The sequence below is a fragment of the Borostomias antarcticus genome, assembly GCF_949987555.1.
Source record: "Borostomias antarcticus genome assembly, chromosome: 3".
NCBI lineage: Eukaryota > Metazoa > Chordata > Actinopteri > Stomiiformes > Stomiidae > Borostomias > Borostomias antarcticus.
Genome location: NC_140236.1, coordinates 18,400,426 through 18,407,925, shown reverse-complemented (window position 1 = coordinate 18,407,925; position 7,500 = coordinate 18,400,426). Strand labels below are relative to the sequence as shown.

At 50.0% G+C, this 7,500-nt stretch overlaps 1 protein-coding gene across 1 annotated transcript in view; it reads left to right on the top strand.

The window, feature by feature from the left end:
* Nucleotides 1-7,500, top strand: part of LOC311329828 (collagen alpha-1(XX) chain-like) — a 99,567-nt gene that overhangs the window by 76,973 nt on the left and 15,094 nt on the right. The gene's annotated exons all lie outside the window — the stretch shown is intronic.

Sequence of the window (7,500 nt, the reverse complement as noted above, 5' to 3'; positions counted from 1 at the left end):
CTCTCTCTGCTACCCAGTCCAGGTGTTCAAGGGAAGGGTCTCTCTCTCTCTCTCTCTCTCTCTCTCTCTCCTACCCAGTCCAGGTGTTCAGGGGGAGGGTCTCTCTCTCTCTCCTACCCAGTCCAGGTGTTCAGGGGGAGGGTCTCTCTCTCTCTCTCTCTCTCTCTCTCTCTCTCTCTCTCTCTCCTACCCAGTCCATGTGTTCAGGGGGAGGGTCTCTCTCTCTCTCTCTCTCTCTCTCCTACAGTGGAGCAGGTGCTGTTGGCTATAGGTGAACAGGTTGGCTTTGACAGCATCACGTATGGCTCTCGGATGAACAAGGGTGTCATTGCTTTTTAGCGTGAGGTAGATGATGTGCGCGAGGCGGTCACGCGGGGCATAATACTGGATGGATGTTGGGCCGTTTCACCTCTGGTGGCGCCAGCTACACGGGTCACCGTGTCTGGCGTGCCTCCGTTTATTGCTAACAAGGTTTTAGAGCGTGAGCTGTCAGGCTTTGGAAAGATGTCCGGTAGGTTTTGAACTGTGCGGCGGGGATGTAGAGATGCCAGGCTGAGGAATGTGCAGTCCCTACGCAGGCAGCGCTTCAGGTATTTACACCATCAGGCTATGGCCCTAGATGCTTCATTTAAAGTGAAACATGAGGGTGGTTACTATGTTGTTTATGCAAGTGCGGGGAGTTTGAAATGTTTTGGGTGTGGAGCAGTAGGGCATAAGCGGGCATCCTGTCCGAACAGAGAGAGGGCAGCGGGGGGGGAGGGCACCTCACAGTCCACCAATCAGACTGGTACTACGGCCGGTAGGGATGGGCAGAGGGAGGAGGAGGCTGGCAGCAGTGGTCATGCTGGAGACCGTGAGGTAGAGAGGGGCTCAGGTGGCCAGCAGGTAGCTGATGGAGGTGTAGGGGTAGCTGATGGAGGTGTAGGGGTAGCTGATGGAGGTGTAGGGGTAGCTGATGGAGGTGTAGGGGATAATGATGGAGGTGTAGGGGTAGCTGATGGAGGTGTAGGGGTAGCTGATGGAGGTGTAGGGGATAATGATGGAGGTGTAGGGGTAGCTGATGGAGGTGTAGGGGTAGCTGATGGAGGGGTAGGGGTAGCTGATGGAGATGTAAGGGTAGATGATGGAGGTGTAGGGGTAGCTGATGGAGGTGTAGGGGTAGCTGATGGAGGTGTAGGGGTAGCTGATGGAGGGGTAGGGGTAGCTGATGGAGGGGTAGGGGTACCTGATGGAGGTGTAGGGGTAGCTGATGGTGGGGTAGGGGTAGCTGATGGAGGGGTAGGGGTACCTGATAGAGGGGTAGGGGTACCTGATGGATGTGTAGGGGTAGCTGATGGAGGGGTAGGGGTACCTGATGGAGGGGTAGGGGTAGCTGATGGAGGGGTAGGGGTACCTGATGGAGGGGTAGGGGTAGCTGATGGAGGGGTAGGGGTAGCTGATGGAGGTGTAGGGGTAGCTGATGGAGGTGTAGGGGTAGATGATAGAGGTGTAGGGGTAGCTGATGGAGGGGTAGGGGTAGATAATGGAGGTGTAGGGGTAGCTGATGGAGGTGTAGGGGTAGCTGATGGAGGGGTAGGGGTAGCTGATGGAGGTGTAGGGGATAATGATGGAGGTGTAGGGGTAGCTGATGGAGGGGTAGGGGTAGCTGATGGAGGTGTTGGGGTAGCTGATGGAGGTGTAGGGGTTGATGATGGAGGGGTAGGGGTAGATGATGGAGGTGTAGGGGTAGCTGATGGAGGTGTAGGGGTAGATGATGGAGGGGTAGGGGTAGCTGATGGAGGTGTAGGGGTAGCTGATGGAGGGGTAGGGGTAGCTGATGGAGGTGTAGGGGTAGCTGATGGAGGGGTAGGGGTAGCTGATGGAGGTGTAGGGGTAGTTGATGGAGGTGTAGGGGTAGTTGATGGAGGTGTAGGGGATAATGATGGAGGGGTAGGGGTAGCTGATGGAGGTGTAGGGGTAGCTGATGGAGGGGTAGGGGTAGCTGATGGAGGTGTAGGGGTAGCTGATGGAGGGGTAGGGGTAGCTGATGGAGGTTTAGGGGTAGCTGATGGAGGGGTAGGGGTAGCTGATGGAGGTGTAGGGGTAGCTGATGGAGGTGTAGGGGTAGATGATGGAGGGGTAGGGGTAGCTGATGGAGGGGTAGGGGGATAATGGTGTGCAGAGTGAGGACGGGGGAGCTGACAGCAGGGGGCCGGAGGGAGAGACGTTAGCCAGTGCAGTAGCAGAGGGGGCTCCCCCACAGCAGCAGGCAGAGGCTCAGGATAGAGCTGCAGTCTCTGATGGAGAGCAGGTGGAGTCCTCACAGGGGGAGAGGGAGGAGGTGGGGACGGCAGGTGAAGAGGTGGGGGAGTCAGGGGAAGAGGTGGGGCAATAGGTGAAGAGATGGGGACGTCAGGGGAAGAGGTGGGACATCAGGGGAAGAGGTGGGGACGTCAGGTGAAGAGGTGGGGACGTCAGGTGAAGAGGTGGGGAGGTCAGGTGAAGAGGTGGGGACGTCAGGGGAAGAGGTGGGGACGTCAGGGGAAGAGGTGGGGACGTCAGGTGAAGAGGTGGGGATGTCAGGGGAAGAGGTGGGGACGTCAGGTGAAGAGGTGGGGAGGTCAGGTGAAGAGGTGGGGAGGTCAGGTGAAGAGGTGGGGACATCAGGGGAAGAGGTAGGGACGTCAGGGGAAGAGGTGGGGACGTCAGGGGAAGAGGTGGGGACGTCAGGTGAAGAGGTGGGGATGTCAGGGGAAGAGGTGGGGACGGCAGGTGGACACGGCAGTGGAGTCCAGGTGGAGGGGCGCATGGAGGTAGGGGGTGGGGGGGTGATAGAAGCTGGGGTTAGCGGGGAGGTGGAGGACCAGGAGATGGGGGAGGAGGATGAAACCCTGTCACAGTTCTCTGAAATGGCCTCACAGAGCTCTGAAGCTGTGGGGGAGTTGGAGGAGCAGCAGTTGTGAAGGGGTTGGAGGAGCAGCAGGTGTTATCAGTGAAGGAGTTGGAGGAGCAGCAGGTGTTATCAGTGAAGGCGTTGGAGGAGCAGCAGGTGTTATCAGTGAAGGAGTTGGAGGAGCATAAGGTGTTATCAGTGAAGGAGTTGGAGGAGCAGCAGGTGTTACCAGTGAAGGAGTTGGAGGAGCAGCAGGTGTTGCCAGTGAAGGAGTTGGAGGAGCAGCAGGTGTTATCAGTGAAGGAGTTGGAGGAGTTCCTGGATGCCACAAAAGGCAAGCGCATTGTGGATATTTCTGATATTTCTGGATTTTGATCCAGTCAGGCTTATGGTTTCCATCGTAAAGGCTACAAAGCTAGCAAGCTCTGCGGAACTGGCCCAGCAGAAACGGTACAGACTGAAAAAGATCCTGACTAGGATCAGGAAGGAGATGAAAGGTGTATAAGTCTATAAATGACATTTTAAGAACAGAAAAACTAATTTGGGGTTTCAAAATGGGTGACACACACAAGGGGGCGAATTCACTAAAGCAGAATTGCGGCCGTTAATTGCACCATTACATTGAGCGTCAGTTGCTCCAGCTATGTGCTCCGTTGTAAAAACCTATTCACTAAAGACATTGCGCTAATAATATCCCAGCGCAAACACGCCCATTCGGTGTTTGCGGCTGAGTGCAATTTGCTGCTGATATAGGAAATGACTATAAATACTGCGCATACAGCGCATACAACTCGTATGCATATCATTGGACGATGGCAGACAGAAAAAGAGAGATACGATTTTCAGACAGCGAACTTGAAGTCCTCACGGATGAGGTTCAAAAACATGTCTCACAGCTTTCCGCAAAAAATATCATGGCTGCAGCAAAAAATCATATTTGCGGTTTAATTTCCCAATCAGTCAGTGCCATTGGTGTGTGTAAACGCGGAAGACTGCAAACAGAGGTGGAATGATTTGAAAAGACGAACAAAGGAAAAATGGTAATTTTATGTTATGCAAGATGCAGCACACTACGATGATCTGGCATACTTTTGGGGGAGTGTATAACATTGCCCCACCGGTACAATCTAGGCATCTAAACGGCTTTTCAGGATTCCAATGTGCACTCAATCACACCGCGCGTCCTGATGTGAGCCCGGTTGTACGCCGCCTCTCCAACGTTGGAAGGATTACGCACGGGAGTCATCATCCATGGCTGAAGATGATACCTGCCGTCACATATAATACAAAAGCGAAATATTTTCAAGACCATTCAAATAAAAAAATATATTGTGTATGTTATTTTAATTTATACCTATATCAGCCGCCAGCCGTTCAATGAACGGCTATAGGGAATGCGCAGTTTCGCGTATAGCCTATTATATCCACAGTTTCGCGCTATGTAGGCTATTATAAATAAGTATTATTCATTGGGGGAGCTTGGACTCGCTGGGCACTGGTGGAGAGACGCATAGTCTACAGAGCCTCCCCAGACGCGACTTCATCCTCCAGTTGGCTGAAGAGCTGCGCGCTCTGGCGTCTAAACAGCTACCGGCGGTGCCCCTCAGTGTCCACAGAAGAATCCCCCCCCCCCCCAAAAAAAACCTGCATGGTGAAGACAAGCTGCAGCAAGAACAGAACTGTCTACCAATGCATGAAGTGCACCAAAGCTGTCTGTGGCAGTTGCACTGCCAAGGTGCAGAGGATATGTGCGAAGTGTATTTGAGCTGCCGCCTCAACCGTGCATAAGAGCAGAGTGCATAAACTCGTGTATAGCCTACAACTAGTAGCCCATAGCCAATAAAACGGCTTATTGTTTTATTCATATATCAACTAGATAATTATACATTTTATTAGATCATTATTAAACATCGAAGTTCTATGCTGCATCTGTAATCACAAGACGTATAGGCCTAGCCTACCATAAAAAGCGATGCATTCTCATATATTAACTTAATTATTAATTAGATAAGTATTATGTATCTACGTTCTATGCTACATCTGTACAGTAGGCTACTGTTTTATTTGGATCCTTGGCCAAAATGCTGTTCTTGTAGCCGTTTCATCGATTTCTTTCCTTTTGTGAAGTGTAGGCTATACTTTTCTTGTTAAAGTGCGAAGATACAGTAACATTTTGTTGTGTTATTTTATTGCCATATAGTCATTTTGTGAGTAGTATGAAAGGACAACATTAAGCCTTGAGTTGTACAGTAAAATCCTAAGACAACTATTCGTAGTTGTAATTGTTAACTGATCGTCATATGAAATATTACTGATTTTGCGCTTTGAGCTATTCTTGTTAACATTTGTTGTCATTGTTGTAGCGGTTGTTGTTTTTTGTTGTCATTGTGTATCGTAACCTTTATGTCTAGTTCTGTATCGTAACCTTTATGTCTTTTTTCAGGAAACTGTTGCTGCCTCTCTTGGCCAGGATTCTCTTGTAAAAGAGATTTTAATCTCAATGAGTTTTTTAACCTGGTTTTATAAAGGTATAAAAAAACAAGAAAAAAAGACTGTATACCGTAAAAACTATGCGTTCTTACGGTACATCCATTGAACGGCTACTGGCCAATAAAGTTATATAGTGAGCCGCGGTGGTTCTAGTGTTAAATCAAAAAGTGACATTCTTCTTCTAAATATTCTCTCACGAACAACATGCCTGGCATTGTGATGCTTTCGCCTCGCAATCACTGCTGCCATGATCAGCGGAAAGGCTGGCCATGACACACCCCTTGCGCTTAAATACCACCACGTCTCTGAAAATTGAATGAATTTCACTTTAATAGCGTGAAGCAATTGGCGCTGATCTTTGTGAATTGGGCGGATTATGCAATAATAATAAGTTCATTTGCATAGAAAGGGTAACATTCCCCGCCCATATTACCTAATTTAAATATCAGCTAATAACACCGGCGCAGAGAAACGCTATGACGAAGGCAACGCAGTTAACACCGTATTTCACCCTTTGCGAGGGCTTTGTGAATAGCAAAGTTTATTTTTTACTTATTTGCACAGGTTTTGCGTCAGGAAAAGCTGCGCAATCCTTTAGTGAATTCACCCCAAGGTGTTTTCCTTCTCTTACAGGGGTTTTCCAACTGTGTTTTCATGCTGGTTGCTTCTTCTCTGTCTCTTCATGGAGGGGTTGAAGAGGCACTCTAAACATTAATGGAGGACGGGACAGGAGGAAACTGGGTTTGATGATAAATGAGCTGGTTAGGTCAAAAAACCTGGATGTGTTATTTATGCAGGAGGTCCACAGTACTGTAGACAGGGAGGTAGCATGGGGAATGGGTTGGGAGGGGCGGGTGTTTTTAAGCCATGGGACTAATTTCAGTGCTGGAGTAGCAATAGGCTTCTCACAGCGTACGAACCTGGCAGGTGTAGAGGTGTGTGAGGTGGTGAAGGCTAGACTGCTGGTAGTGCAGGCAAAGATCAGGGACACCATTTATATTTTTGTCAATATTTATGCATATAACACTGGGGCGGAGCATTGTAGGCTATTTCACAAGCTTAAAGGACAATGCTCGTTTTTGACAACCTGGACCTTATTTACGACATATTATAAGACGTTTGACTCACCGAGATCACTTTGGTGTAGTTCGGAGGCCTGTAGAAGAAATGTAAAATCCAGCGCGAGCCAGTATATCCATGTAATGGCGGTGATCGGGGCAACGAGAATGCAGCTTCTAAAAATCTATTTTCTGCCGCGAAATGGTTGTTTTCATCAATCTGTCTGGATGAATCGCTAGTTGTGCTTACATAGAGCATAACTGTTGTGGTTTTCACTTTTCTCCAGGAGAAAGCGAAGGGGGCTATGGTCAAGGGGCGCATAGCCTCTATTAATGACATGGACGCTCCCACCTCGTTTTTTTTTTCAAATTAGAGCGAAAAGAGAGGCAGCATAATAGAAAGTTGCATCTGAAGACCCCGGGTGGGGGAGTAACAACCGACCCTGCAGATATGAGAAGACTGTCGGCTGAGTTCTATGCAGACCTCTACAGCACGGGGAGCTGTGATCAGGAGTGTGTGAAGGAGATATTGGAGGGACTGCCTAAGCTGGGTGAAGCGGAGTCAGCCTCACTAGACTCTAGCCTTTCCCTGGATGAACTGAGTGCTGCTGTTCAACAGCTGATGGGGGGGGCGAGTCCTGGGCCTAAAGGTGTGGGGGGAGGCTTAGTCTCCCAGTGGGGGTCCATAGGGGGATCAGGCAGGGGTGCCCCCTATCCAGGGGCCATAGAGCCTCTCCTGGCCTTGCTTAGGAGAAGACTGACAGAGCTGTCCTTTACAGGGAGGGAACAGGGCGTTTCCTTAGCAGTGTCTGCGTATGCGGATGATATAACAGTGTTTTTAGAACAACAGGCGGATGTCCAGACACTCTTAGAGGGCCTTGCAGTGTATGAGAAGGCTTCATCGGCCAAGGTAAATTGGGAGAAGTGTGAGGGGTTGGTGCTAGGGCGGTGGGGAAACCAGAGGCGTCTCACCCTACCAGCAGGGCTGGACTGGAGCAGGGAGGGCCTTAAGTGCTTGGGGGTTTATCTGGGGAGCAAGGAGTTTCAGAGTAAGAATTGGGAGGGACACTTGGAAAAGGT